The sequence below is a fragment of the Dioscorea cayenensis genome, chromosome 1 (genome assembly GCF_009730915.1).
Source record: "Dioscorea cayenensis subsp. rotundata cultivar TDr96_F1 chromosome 1, TDr96_F1_v2_PseudoChromosome.rev07_lg8_w22 25.fasta, whole genome shotgun sequence".
Lineage (NCBI taxonomy): Eukaryota > Viridiplantae > Streptophyta > Magnoliopsida > Dioscoreales > Dioscoreaceae > Dioscorea > Dioscorea cayenensis.
The window spans coordinates 19,978,901-19,993,844 of NC_052471.1; the positions used below are offsets into that span (position 1 = coordinate 19,978,901).

Below are 14,944 nucleotides of genomic sequence, written 5' to 3' on the forward strand. Positions count from 1 at the left end.
TGCTTGACGATAGAACCATTGGAGAAGACCAGGCTACTCTACAAGAATATCAATACGGACTATAAGGTGGTTTTACTCATAGATTGCATTTTTTTACTTTTGATTTCATTATTGATTGTATCTTACTCCATGGTGAGCTAAACCCTTAGTGGGTACTTGGACTTGTAAACCCTAGTATGATTTTGTTTCATTGACCTTTTATTATGTTTTCTTTAATTGATGTTCTAATTGAGTTCCATTCTTGAATGTTTGCTGAGTTGATTTTCCCTTAGAGTGATACTAGGGTTGAGAATCCATCTTGGTAATCCTTGTGGATGAGTGACACACCATGAGGTTTAGACAAAGCTAGTTTGGAGAGGGTTGAGAGGGTGAGTCGAGAGGTAGCGGAATGTCCCCTTTCCCTAGCAGTGTGATTTATCCTATCTCCATGTTCTAAGAGTTCTTTGCGGTCACAATAGAGTAAAGTGCTAAGAGAGGAACTCCACTCGGGCTTAGTTGTACAAGCAACAGAGTGAAGCCTTGAAGTAATCCTTAGTGCTAGGGCTTAAATATGACTAGGGGTCTTTCGCTTGGACCAAAGGGTTAGATCTAGATTAGGGAATATGGTTTATCACGTGGAGTCCCTAGATATTTAAGCAACCTTGCATAGTGTGAGGTATTGAGACTGAGTGATTTCTCCATCAGGGCATAGTGTACGGTTAGTCACGGTTGACCTTAAGTTTGGGACCATGTGTTTATGGATTTCCATGACTCACTAGACATCAGTTGGGAGACATAATGATTGGTCTTACACTTAAAGCAATAATCCTAGCGTGAGCAATGTCCCGGTGCCCCACTTCCTATAGATTGCTTCTCCTCTCATTTTATTGCGTCTCTCTTTCTTGTTTTCTTTATTTCTTTTCTTTTCTTCACATTGATATTGTTCGCACCACTATTAATTCATCTTCACCATAGTTAAATAGCAAATCTTGTGTTTTTTATCACTATTCCCTATGGATACGACTACCCACTTAGCAGGGTACTTTTCTTACTTTGATAATCTGTGCACTTGCGGTATACATACAAAAGGGGTGTGTCACTAGGTTTTAGGAACGGTTCTATGGCATTCCACATCGAGCTCTTTTGAAGGAGAGCTATTGGGTGAGCTTTTGTCGGCATTAATTCGGTGAGTTGTGCCCTAGGTTTGACAAGGGAACCTTTGTAGAAGTCGAGGCGACTCCTCAAGACCATCATCAAGGTCAACAAGCGGGTTTTCTCTATGCATTTCTTGCACTTACTTTTGATTTCATTATTGATTTTGTATTGCTCCATGGAGAGCCAAACCCTTGGTGGGTGATTGGACTTGTAAACCCTAGGATGATTTTAGTTTATTGACTTATTTTATATTTCCTTTAATTGATGTTTTAATTGAGTTTCAATCTTGTGTGCTTGTTGAATTGATTTTCCCTTAGAGTCACACTATTGTTGAGAATCTATCTTGGTAATCCTTTGAAAGGGTGATAACTTCATTACGGTTATACTTAGCAAAATTGACGAGGGTTGAGAGGATGAATCGAGAGGTAGCGGAATATCCCCTTTCCTTTCCAATATGATTTATCCAACCTCTATGTTCAAAGAGTTCTTTGCGGTCATGATAGAGTGAAGTGAGTAAAGTGCTAAGAAACAAACTGCACTGGGGCTTAGTTGTGTGAGCAATAGAGTGAAGTGTTGAAGTAATCTTTAGTGCTAGGGCTTAATCATGACTAGTGATCTTTCGCCTAGACCAAAAACACAACTAAAAACAATAAGCTATAAAAGAATTTAAAAGAAAAGAAAAACAAATCAACACACACAAAAGTAGAAAAAGTACATAGATAGAAAAATATATACGAAAGGAAAGAAAAATGACTAGAGCAATGAGCCAAAACTTTTCCTAGCATTCTTGGAGTTCTTTGGCAACGGTGCCAAAAACTTGATGAGATCCACAAGTGCACGGGTCGTCAAGTAATACCTCTCATGTATGCATGAGAGGGTCATATTCCCTGTGGTCCCAAGAGCTGCTATTACTTCACCCTAGACGTCACTGTCTAATCTAACAAAGGTAGGTTTAAAATAAAATAAGAAAACTAACAAGAGAGATAACTATAGACAAGACCACATAAGCACATTAAGGAAACAAATAACAATAAAAGTACGATTCCCTGTGCAAGGATCCCCTCGGGACTACTAAAGTTAGAAGGATGCTAGAACTACAAAGCAAATTGTGGTTTTCAGCCAAGATGCATTCAAAAGTATGTAAACGCCAATGGTCACGGTGATTAAACCATAATCCCATACAAGTATTGGATCAGAATCACTTCCACCCAAATCCTCCTATGATTGTATTACACTTAGGGAAATCTCAAATTAGGGTCAAACACAATATCTAGGTTTATGCCTAATGTTCTGAGTGGTATGAAATACCAGATGGGTCAAGGCCTATTCATACATGAAACTTTTCCAAGCTAAGTGCGTCTAGTATAAGGGCGATGGTCACGCAACCGAGTACAACCTAGAAGTTGAACGACAAAGTTCTCATGCAATCTAACACATCAATGAACACAAAGCTTTAACCATAAATCAAATAAAATACACTAGAATTAAATCACAACACCCATACAAGCAAGTTCATCCCAAGGTTCACAGATGCCAAATGACCTTGAGAGTCTAGTTCCATATATTATAGAGAGAAAGCCTAGAATACAAGTAGATCATCAAAAAGCTCAAGAACAAACTTCATTAGATGTAGACTTGAGGTGGTGACAAGAATCCAACAGATCAGCCTCAACAAACTCCTAGATGATATCCTTAATAGAACTTTCTTCTCTTCCTTAATTTTGCTCCTTAGATCTGCCTCCCCCAGCCCCTTTAAGCCTTAGAAGATGATGGTGGAGAAAGGGAGGCCAAAACCCCTTCAATGATGCCTTAACCACTCTTTTAAAGTGCTTTCAAGATGGCTTCACGATCTGGTTCACGGGCATGAAGATGCCCGTGAAGATTCCTTCCGAAATTTCCATAAACTGCTACAGTAAAATTCTGATTCATCAGTCGCCTTATGGCCATCTTCACGTTCGTCATGTTGCACATCAACAAAATATGAGACTTCACAAATTCTTGATCATGTTGTGCTACAGTGCTTGCTATAATGCCTGCTGCCCTAAAATGACTTTTTTGGTGTAGATCTCTTCACGAATGCATTTTTGGGCTCATCTAGGATCTTCTAGGACTGTAATTCAAATAGAAATGATTAAATCACACAGAGGGCATCGATTCATCCAAATACACATAAATTGTCACAAATGTATACATATAAAATACATACATTCAGACGTTTATCATAGCTCTCATTGGCGTTGGACTTTGGGAGCCTAGTGTGGTGACTCTAAAGATCTCTGTTAGGTTTGGCCTTATTTAGGCTTTCTACGCACATCCTATTATATGTAATATAATGATCAACCACACTATCTCTGCAGGATAGCTACGGAAATCTCCACTAGAGTAAATCACACATAGCATGCTACAATTAAGACACATGGAAAAGATCATAAGCCACCAATATCTTAAGCATGGAGCATGAATATTCACATGTAGAACATAATTTTTTCGTTTGATATTTCAGTGTTATGACTAATATACAAAAGATTCCACATAATATAATAGTACTCCATCACAAAATCTAGTAATTATTGATAAGTGCTTGTTTTTAAGTAATATGAAATATTCTTTTCTTACATCAAGCATCGCTTTTATCATATTTTATCGCTTATGCATGTGTGTTTGTATTTTTTTTGTGCATTTAAGGTTGTGGAGACAAAGTTGGATGAGAGAAAGCAAAAGTAGATCGTTGATGCAATTGTTGATGAAGTTTGCTCGACACAGAGTGTGAACACCCGCAAGCGCATAGGGTCGTCAAGTAATAAACCACTCGGGCACTCTCAAGTGGGTCATATTCCCAAGGGGCCCGAGGAGCTACTTTACTCACTTCTAACTTGTTGTTTAGCTCACCGATTCCAATTCAAGAGAGAAAAAAAAAAGGAAAAGAAAGTGAAATGAAAAGCAAGAGAAATTCTAAAGAAGTATGACAAAATCAAAACACGGAAAATGCTCAAGGTTGGAAAATGGTCACGGATGTGGATCCCCAAGGGGATTACTTAAGTGAGTAGGATATTTGAGAAGTTAAGCATGTGGCTAGTTGGACCGAGAAAACCAAAACTTAAGTCAACCCGATGGTCATGGCAATTGACCCCTAACACGACGAAAGTGTTGAATAAGGAATTTCTTCCACCCAACTTCCCACACGGTTGCAAGGAGAATGATGGTTTTCTCAAGTTAGGGTAGAAGCACTAGTAGTTTTCAACCGTAGGAATGGAGGGGTACAAATACCCGATGGTCACGGCATATTTATACAATAATCCCTTCCAAGTTTGGTGGAGTCTATCACTAAGGCAATGGTCATGCTACAAAGTGCTGCCAAGAATTTGAACATCACTAGATCAAATTTACCAAAGCAATCAAGAACACCAAAAAAGAATCACAACAAGCCAATCATGCATAAATTACTCAAATAATCCAAAACATCACAAGTTCGCATCACAAGTTCAACTACATCCGGTGACCTTGGGGTTTAAGTGTTCATGTTCAACAAAGCAACCAAACAATCCATACAAACAACTAAAAGAAACATGAGTAACACTCCCTCAAAAGGTGAAGACCGAATGACGCTTGAATCCTTGGAGAAAACCTTCCGAGGACGCTACTCTAAGGGGTGGCTTCCCGTTGTCTTCAAACTCCAAGCAATGAAGTCCTTGAAGTGGATCCTCCTAAATGTTCCTCTCCCCTCCGAGGAATGCTCAGATTTTCTCCCTTTTTGCCCTCCTAAAGCTCGGGTTCAAGGTGATGTGGAAGTGAATTTCAAATAATAGCTTTTTTTTTCTCCAAGAAGATGATGATCCTCCAAAAAGTCCCTTCAAAGCCTTTAAACACCCAGATCCCGATGGGTAAATGGGTCATTATACCGGCCGTATACTGACCCCTCAGGATTTCCAGTTTTCTGCCGAGAAGCATGCAAAATACGTACTTTTAAACGTTTATCAAACATCCCCACACCTAAGCGTTTGCTTGTCCACAAGCAAACAAACATGAAGAACATAGGGAAAGAAGATAAACGGCTAAAAGTACGACATCAAGCTCAAAAGTAAAGGACTCCACAAGCACAAATGGACAGAAATCAAGGAGTGAGTTGTTCAATGAGTAGTGAAGTGATATTAGCTCTGCTTCATCCACAGTGCACTATGTGTGTGTGTGCTAATTCCTACCTTGACCTCCACACCCTGGATTGCCCCAGGATGACCTTTCACCTCACACATAATGAAGATGTCATTAAGATGCTAAAGACATCATCAATATTCAATTAAGAGTCCCTTTGGTGCCTCGATAAAACTCTAACTTTCAAATGACTACGCAACAAGCTTTGAAGAAATAAGAGAGATACTTTATTTTCTTTACACATAAATACAAACATACACAATTTTTTTTTCTCTCTGAGTCCAACTAACGTAGACTACACAAAATTTTTTTTACAATCTTTCTGAAGGATGCATATGCTGATTAGGCACAAGAGCCACCCAACATACTCGAATATAGTCTATATAGATGCATTCAAGCTAAACTAGTAGAGGAAGACTGTCATAGACTCAATTTTTTTTTTCATTTGGTTGACATGTACAAAATGTATTTCATGTCCCTTATGTAGACTTGCTACAATAGATCACTTTAAGCTAAAGAAAACAATAAAGGAACTCAAAAGCTCTTAAAAGTGCATTCAAGAAGGAATTTAACAAATTAATGCCAAAATCATTGTGATGGGTTGGTTGGAGTGTACAAGGTGAAAGTAATCGTGAACATGTATGCAGGTGTACTAAAGATGAAACAGAGCTATATTCAAGCACCTGCAATGTACACCTCACAACTATCAATCTACCAAGCTAGGAAGTCCTTAACTAAACAATCATAGCCATCATAGGTACCAAGCATGCAAAAAATACAAAACACTGCAAGTAAAAAAAACCCATCCGCACACCTAAAGTTGTACATTGTCCTCAATGTACCTAAGTCAGCAGAGAAAAGTTGGGAATGAAAAACAATAAACAAAGAATTGGAGTGAAGAAACTTCCCTGATTCCTTGGTGTGATTCCTAGTTATTCCACATAGATTAGGGGTAAACCACATAATGAGGGTGAGAGGTGCAAGCTCCCCAAAATCAATAACCCTAAAAAGAACAAGGAGCCTCACATCATTCAATAATTTTTAAAGAGGAATTGGAAATAAAATACGGGAAAGAGAGCTCCAACAGAAATAAAAGAAGAGCTTAGTAGGAGAGCGACCCTAGCTAGCTCAAAAAGTATAAGTTTGAATAACACGAAACAAACAAATCAGAAAAATAGATATAAAATAAACAAAGGTATCTCACAAGTCTAAGAGGCTGGAGGAAGTGAGGACGCAGCGCAAGTAGTGGTAAAAGAGGTTGATGAGGATGAGCAGCGAAGAATGGTATGGAGATCAGCTAAGTCGCGCTCAATCCGCTTCTGTGCCATGATGATCTTAGGTAATGACAAGGTCACCTTGCGTATATCCCGCAAGTGCACGGGTTTGTCGAAGAAATAATCCCGGGTGAGCGGGTATCGAATCCATAGGGAGTAGGGAGTAAAGACACTTAATTCGATTCTTAGCTATGTGGAATATCAACAGTGATAAGTGTGACAATGATTCAATTCTCAACAATTAAAAGCAACAAGTAAGAGAGCAAAAGTAAGGAGGAGATAAGGCAATCGATAAAAATGGGCTACTCGGATGATGCTTCGCCTAGGATAATCGTTTCACGCGCAAGAACTCTCTATTATGCTTCCTAATCAATGCAATGGTGAGTCGTGGAAATCCTTACATACATAGTCCCAAATCTAAGGTCAACTATACCTAACTCTATTCATGTCCCGGAAGAAAGATTAAATAATTTCTCAACCTCGCACTCGAATAAAGTTATAATGAGCTCTAGGGATTCCAGGTGATTAATCTCTTCCTAATTATAGACCTAACCCTTTGGTCCAGGCGGAAGGTCCCTAACCACAATTAAGCACTAGATACTAAGATCCCCTCAATGCTTCACTCCGTTGCACGCGCAACTAAGCCCCAACGGAGATTCATCTTGTAGACCATTCACTCTATTATGGCTGCAAAGAACTCGAGGAACGGAGATAGAATCTATCACGTCGGAGGGGAAAGGGGACGCTCCTGTATCTCTCGACTCACCCTCTCAACCCTCTCCAACCTAGCTTTGTCTAACGCTCGTGGTGTGTCACTCACTCACAAGGTTACCAACAAGAACTCTCAACCCTAGTGTAACTCTAGGGGAAATGTTCATACAATCAAGCATTCAAGGTTGGAACTCACAATAAACATCAATTTATTAAAAGCATAATAAGGAAGTTCAATGAAACGAATACATCCTAGGGTTCACAATCACCCAAGTACCTACTAGGGGTTTAGCTCTCCATGGAGCTAAGTACAATCAAAGAAATCGAATGTAAAAGCAATGAATCCATAAAGAAACCCCCTCGATAGTCATTTCGATGGTCTTGTCGAGAGTCCTCTACTCGTCGCAAGGGATCCTTTGTCCGGCCTAGGATACACCTCGCCGGATCGATGCCGACGAATGCTCTCCCAATAACCTTCTTCCAAATGACGCGCGATGTCGGAGCCGTAGAACCTCTACAAAAACCTAGCCAATACCCCTCAAAACCCTAGCCGAAGCCCTCTCGCAAGTTAGGGAATAGATGGAGAAAAGAATACCAAAATCGGGGCTGAATCGGCTTTAAATAGGGCTGGAATCGGGCGTCTCCACGGGCGTGGATGGTACACGCGCCGGTGCTGAATTTCCACACGGGCATGGATTATTTCCACACGCCCGTATGGATTCTCTGTTTCTTTGATTTCTCGGGCGGCTATAAAAAGTGCTGCTACAGTGTTGCTACAGTCTCTGACATGAATAACTTCCCAATTCCATACTTTCATCGGGGTAACGCAAACGGGCACACGTTCACGTCGTGAATCACTTGCTTCTTCAATGATATACAAGTTGGTGGAGCTCTTGTTCTTATATGCATAAGACGGAGTGCTCGAGTGTGACTGCCTTTGTGCCCCTCCAAATGGATGTGCTCACTCGAATGCGAGGAGGTTGGCACACACTCTAGCATCTCACACCTGACCTATGTCTTCGCGGTTGAACCTTAGCAAGATTTCCTCCAAATAGGTGCATTATGATCCACATTGGCCTATTTCCTTCATACTTGGCCTCACAACCCTGCCTGCATAAAAGTAACATAAAAACACACATATTAGTGTAAAAACCTGGGAAAAGTAATGCTCAACATAAGGAATGAACACTTCGCATTCATATCGCACAAGCACTTATCAGGTAAGCTTCCGTACATAACCCCAAATGCACACCAATATCATCCTCAGAAACATGACATTTCTTCCCAAAGGCTCAGAAAGTGATGTGGTTAGACTGGTGAGTGAATGGGTATTCCTTTACTATCTCGATGGAGCTAAGGACTTCCAAGTTGAGTTCCTTGAATGTGACTTCTTCAATCAAAAATAATTTATCTCAATACGATCATAGGCTCGAGTACCCGGTGCTACAGAAGATGGAGGAGTCTACTGGACACCTCCCGCAGTATCTCCTTTGCTCCTGGTGGTCTCAGTGGTAGCTGTAGTGAGAATATAAACACCTGGTCCAAACCTCCGTACCAACCCCATCATCCTGATCGTATCGAACGCAAGAGGAGTGGGCACAACTGTCCTCTCAGCACCAAGTAGAGTGTCACCCAAACCCATTCCCAGAATGAGTCTGGTGATATAAGGGCCAGCAAATAGTAGACCAACTCTCGTCGAATTACCCTGGTACTGCAAAACATCTGCTAGAATGCACCCTAATTGAAGTGGTACATTGCGGGCCATGGAGTATGAGAAAAGCAGATCTAGCCTGGTCAAAGCGGCTGTGTTATCTGTTCGACCTGTCACGGACCTGCTGATGACTATGTGTACGTATCTATAACTGAACCAGGACAAAGTAGAGGCCTTCGACAATCCTGGTTCGTACTCTCCACGCCCACACAAAATCCTGTACGCATGATATGGAGTGACTGACACTGAAAAATCTACAGGTAGTCGTCCATACTCCACGATACCTGTATAAGCGGCATTGTACAGGCCCGTCCTAATCGAAAACTCAGTGACGCTCATGGAGAATGGATGTCCGAATGCCCAAAACTGTATCACCTCTGTAGTGTCAACTCTCCCATGCAGCAATCGAAACTCAAAGGATGCTAAAACCTCTAGCGTAAGTGCGCGGTAAGCTGGCTCACTAATCATCAGTAGCCTCCTCCAGCTTCCCACTGCCAGCTTCCTACTGAATATTTCGAAGCACTTGTACATCCACGAAGCAAGTCTGACCAAACCCAAGTGCTGAAAGTCTCTCGAAGCGAGCCTGATCTCAGGGTTCGAGAATTCCACATGTATCGGCTCGGGTGAGGTGAGTCTGAGGCGCTTCACTTCGTTCTTCTTCGCGCGAGGTGCCATATCTGTAGTGCAAAAGAAGAAAACAATCAAAAATCTCAGAAGCAATATACTGCAGAATTCCACACGGGCCTGTGGAAATTACCCATGCCCGTGTGGATCTGCAGAACATGAAAATCCCGTATGGGAGCACAACAAATCTTAACAATTCAATTTAAAACCACTTCTAAATGCTTTTTACACATCCATCATGCATGAAAATTCCCATTTAAAAGTATTCAGTCCGTGAAAACCATAATTGGCGAAGAAAAGAGGATAAAAAGGTTACCGAAGAGATGAATATGAAAGCTTCTGAAATTCGGTAAGATTTGCGAAGAAAATTCCTCCAAACATCGATGAAGGATCGGAAAGATGATCGGGAACCGTTTTCTGGTGAATGGAGATGAAGAATGAGACGGATCACAAGGTTTTTAAGGAGAAAATCGTGTCTCTTGAAATTCTGTGTATCCCCACGGGTGTGTGGAAATTACCCACGCCCGTGTACCTCAATTCGAGAGCGCCACAGGGGCGTACACACGTCCCTGTGCTTTCTCGGGAAAACGCTCCTTTGACTCAGACTGCTCTCACACGGGCGTGCGGAAATTACCCACGCCAGTGCGCCCAACCTACAGGGGTAGATGCACGCCCCTGTGGCTTCCCTGGAAATCCGAGAATAATATCAAGTCATCCACACGCCCGTGCGGAATTTCCACACGGGCGTGGACATTCACATGCCCAACTCAGAGGGGTAGCCGCACGCCCCTGTGTTTTCTCGGGATGGAGGGAGCAACCTGCAGAGTTTCGCACGGGCATGTGGAAATTACCCACGCCCGTGTGTGGTTCACAAGGTCACCCACAGCGGCGAGTCCACGCCCCTGTGTTCTTTCGGGAAAATCTGCCCAACTCTGTAGGAATTTACACGCCCGTGCGGAAATTACCCACGGGCGTACGCCAGTCGCATGGTTGTCTACAGGGGCAGTCGTACGCTCCTGTGCCTTCTCTGGATGAGCTCACAGTACACATCCACGGGCGTGCGGAAATTCTACACGCCCGTGTGTTTTCTCTCAATGACTTAGAAAAAACCTGCAGGCTCTGCAGAAATATTCGGAACATGTTTACACACTCAGAGCCTGCCCTAGTATGCAAAATTTACCAGATAAAAACATGAAATTGAACTCAAATGACCAACCTTCGCCAATTCTTCATAAAACACAAGATGAATTTGAAAAACCCACAATAAAATTGCAGCACAAACATCTAAACATTAAAACACCAACACTTAACAGTTTATTCATGTAACAAACTAAACTAAAAAGTAAGAAAACAGTAAACACTTGGGTTGCCTACCAAGAAGCACTTGTTTAACATCACTAAACTTGACGTATCTTTCTTATCTCACGGGGGTTCATGAATGAAGGTTGTCCTCTTACCCATGGCTTGAAAGCATGATAAGCATAGTCTCTTGAGGGTAGAGTGTGTACTATCGGGCTTCTGACCACCTAGCAATAGTTCGCCCAACTTCCTTGGCTACTTTACGTCTCCAACAGTCTTGGAGCGTTTTCGGTGGCGTCTTCGATCCCTCTTCATTTTCCGGAGCATTTTCTTCAAGATCCCCGGGGTAGATGTTTCCTCTCCAGTCAAACCAAGCATCATTACTTCTTCATTGCTCTCCTCTTGGTCGAACAAACCTTCATATGGATTTGGGTTGAACATTTCCTGCACATATTCATCAACAAGCTCATCAGTAGTGTCTAGAAAATATAAAGTGTCATCGAAATCAAGAGAATGCCTCATGGCTTCAGCAAGGCGGTATGTGAGCTTATCGTCTCCAACTCTCAATGCGAGTTCCCCGCCGTCCATGTCAATCAATGCTTTGGAAGTCCGCAAGAACGGTCTCCCAAGTATCAAGGGTACATCTGCATCCTTATCGACATCTAGCACTACAAAGTCAACCGGAAAAATGTACTTGTCCACCTTGACAAGCACGTCTTCAATGATGCCTCTCGGATGTCGCACCGTTCGGTCCGCCAATTGTAAAGTCATCCGAGTAGTCCTAGGCTCACCCAAGCCTAGCTTTTGGAAGAAAGTATATGGCATGACGTTGATGCTCGCCCCTGAATCCGCCAATGCCATTTCCTCACCTAAGTTGCCGATATTACACAGAATGATGAAGCTTCCCGGGTCTTTCTTCTTGTTCGGCATGTTCTTTTGCAACACTGCCAAGCATGAAGCATCAAGCACCACTAAAGCACTCTCCTCCAATTTCCTCTTGTTGGTCAATAGGTCTTTCAGGAACTTCGCATATTTAGGCATTTGAGCCAATGCCTCAACAAAAGGAATGTTGATGTGGAGTTGCTTGAACAAACTCAGAAACTTCTTATACTGTTCATCCCCTTGGTCATTCTTCAATCTAGAGGGATAAGGGATTCTTGGCTTGAAAGGTGGAGGTGCCATCTCTTTCTCTTTGTTTGCTCCCTTCTCAACCTCTTCAACCTCGGGTGCGTGTTCTTTTGGCTTTACACTCGGAAGCCTTCCTTCAACCTCACGACCACATCTTAAAGTGATCGCCTTCACATGTTCTCTAGGATTGGTTTCCGTGTTGCTTGGTAAACTTCCATGTGGCCTTCCGGAGAGAGACTTCGCAATTTGCCCCACTTGATTTTCAAGGTTGTGCAAAGAGGCGGTGTGGTTGTGAAGTGTAGCCTCGACTGATTCAAACCTTGTATTTGTCGATTGAACAAATCTAGCCAAGTGCTTCTCCAAATCCGTCATTCGGGTTTCCAAGCCTAAAATTCTGTTTTCCACTTGAGGGGCTTGTTGTTGTTGTTGTTGGAAACCTGATGACCCATGGTCTTCTGTGGTCCTTGATTACTCTATGAAAAATTGCGGTGATTCTTCCAACATGAGTTGTAGTTGTTGCTGTATGGGTTCCCTTGAGGTCTTATGCCATTACCTACAAAGTCAATGTTCTCAACTGAAGAAACATCACCAATGACGATTGGGCAATGGGAGAGAGCATGTCCTCCACTATAACCGGTGCAATTGGTTACGGCCGCAACTCTATTCGAAGCTATAAGATCTAGCTTCTTACTCAAACTCTACACTTGGGCCACCAATGAAGTAACCGCATCAATTTCATGGAGACCGACCACCCTTTTCTTCTCCCTAGTGTTCCACTGGTAGCTATTTAACCCCATTTCCTCAATCAATTGACGAGCCTCATCGGGGGTCTTGCTACCTAAGGTACCTCCTGCCGCCGCATCCGAGAGTTGCCTTGTACTCCGGTTCAAACCATTGTAGAAGGTTTGAACAATCATCCACTCCAGGAATCCGTGTTGCGGACACTTTTGCAGGAGTTCCTTGAACCTTTCCCATGTCTCAAATAGAGACTCCAATTCCAACTGCACAAAGGATGAGATCTCATTCCTAAGCTTTGCTGATTTTCCAGGAGGGAAATAACGGGCTAGAAAAGCTTCTACCATCTCCTCCCATGTAGTGATTGATGCTCTAGGTAATGAGTGTGGCCACTGCTTTGCTCTCTCCTTTAAGGAAAATGGGAAGGCTCTCAATTTGATGGCATCATCTGTCACACCATTTATCTTCAGCATGTCGCACACCTCGAGGAAGCTCTCTATATGACTGTTTGGATCCTCATCGGCCAAACCGTTGAATTGTGCGGACTGCTGTAGCATATGGATGAATGTCGGCTTTAGCTCGAAGTTCTGAGCTGTAATTAGGGGACGCACAATACTCGATTGTGTCCCCAACACTAAAGGTCTGGCATAATCGGATAGTGTTTGTTGTTGCTTATTTTGTTCTGTCATATTTTCAGATAGTTCTACTTCCAAATAAGCTGGATTATGCTGTTCTTGCATAGGTTCTTTCCATTTTCTTCTAAGTGTACGTTCAAGCTCAGGGTCTCCTTCAATCAATATTGATGGATTCCCTTGGGTCATAAACTGGAGCTGCACCAAAAAGAAAAAAAAAGACAATCAGAACGATGATAGAGTAAGAAGATATGAATTAGAATGTGTGGTGAAATATCTAAGAAAACAAAGTGCAAAGTATCTCTAAACGCCTAGCTCCCCGGCAACGGCGCCAAAAAGTTGACAAGGTCCACTTGCGTATATCCCGCAAGTGCACGGGTTTGTCGAAGTAATAATCTCGGGTGAGCGGGTATCGAATCCATAAGGAGTAGGGAGTAAAGACACTTAATTCGATTCTTAGCTATGTGGAATATCAACAGTGATAAGTGTGACAATGATTCAATTCTCAACAATTAAAAGCAACATGTAAGAGAGCAAAAGTAAGGAGGAGGTAAGACAATCGATAAAGATGGGGTACTCGGATGATGCTTCGCCTAGGATAATCGCTTCACGTGCAAGAACTCTCTATTATGCTTCCTAATCAATGCAATTGTGAGTCGTGGAAATCCTTACATACATAGTCCCAAATCTAAGGTCAACTATGCCTAACTCTATTCATGTCCCAGAGGAAAGATTAAATAATTTCTCAACCTCATACTCGAATAAAGTTGCAATAAGCTCTAGGGATTCCAGGTGATAAATCTTTTCCTAATTATAGACCTAACCCTTTGGTCCAGGCGGAAGGTCCCAAACCACAATTAAGCCCTAGATACTAAGATCCCCTCAACGCTTCACTCCGTTGCACGCGCAACTAAGCCCCTGCAGAGATTTATCCCTTAGACCATTTACTCTATTATGGCCGCAAAGAACTCGAGGAACGGAGGTAGAATCTATCACATCGGAGGGGAAATGGGACGCTCCTGTACCTCTCGACTCACCCTCTCAACCCTCTCCAACCTAGCTTTCTCTAATGCTCGTGGTGTGTCACTCACTCACAAGGTTACCAACAAGAACACTCAACCCTTGTGTCACTCTAGTGGAAATGTTCATACAATCAATCATTCAAGGTTGGAACTCACAATAAACATCAATTTATTGAAAGCATAATAAAGAAGTTCAATGAAACGAATACATCCTAGGGTTCACAATCACCCAAGTACCCACTAAGTGTTTAGCTCTCCATGGAGCTAAGTACAATCAAAGAAATCGAATGTAAAAGCAATCAATCCATAAAGAAACCCCCTCGATGGTCGTGTCGATGGTCTTGTGGAGAGTCCTGTACTTGTCGCAAGGGATCCTTTTTCCGGCCTAAGATACCTCTCGCCGGATCGATGCCAACGAAAGCTCTCCTAATAACCTTCTTCCAAACGACGCGTGATGTCGGAGCCGTAGAACCTCTCCAAAAACCTAGCCAATAGCCCTCAAAACCCCTAGCCAAGCCCTCTCGC

General features: G+C 42.4%; 1 non-coding gene across 1 annotated transcript; it reads left to right on the forward strand.

The window, feature by feature from the left end:
• Positions 1 to 12,957: 12,957 nt before the first annotated feature.
• LOC120266205 lies at positions 12,958 to 13,064 on the forward strand. The gene has a single exon (XR_005538051.1). It is a non-coding gene; the product is annotated as a small nucleolar RNA R71 (small nucleolar RNA).
• Positions 13,065 to 14,944: the final 1,880 nt, after the last annotated feature.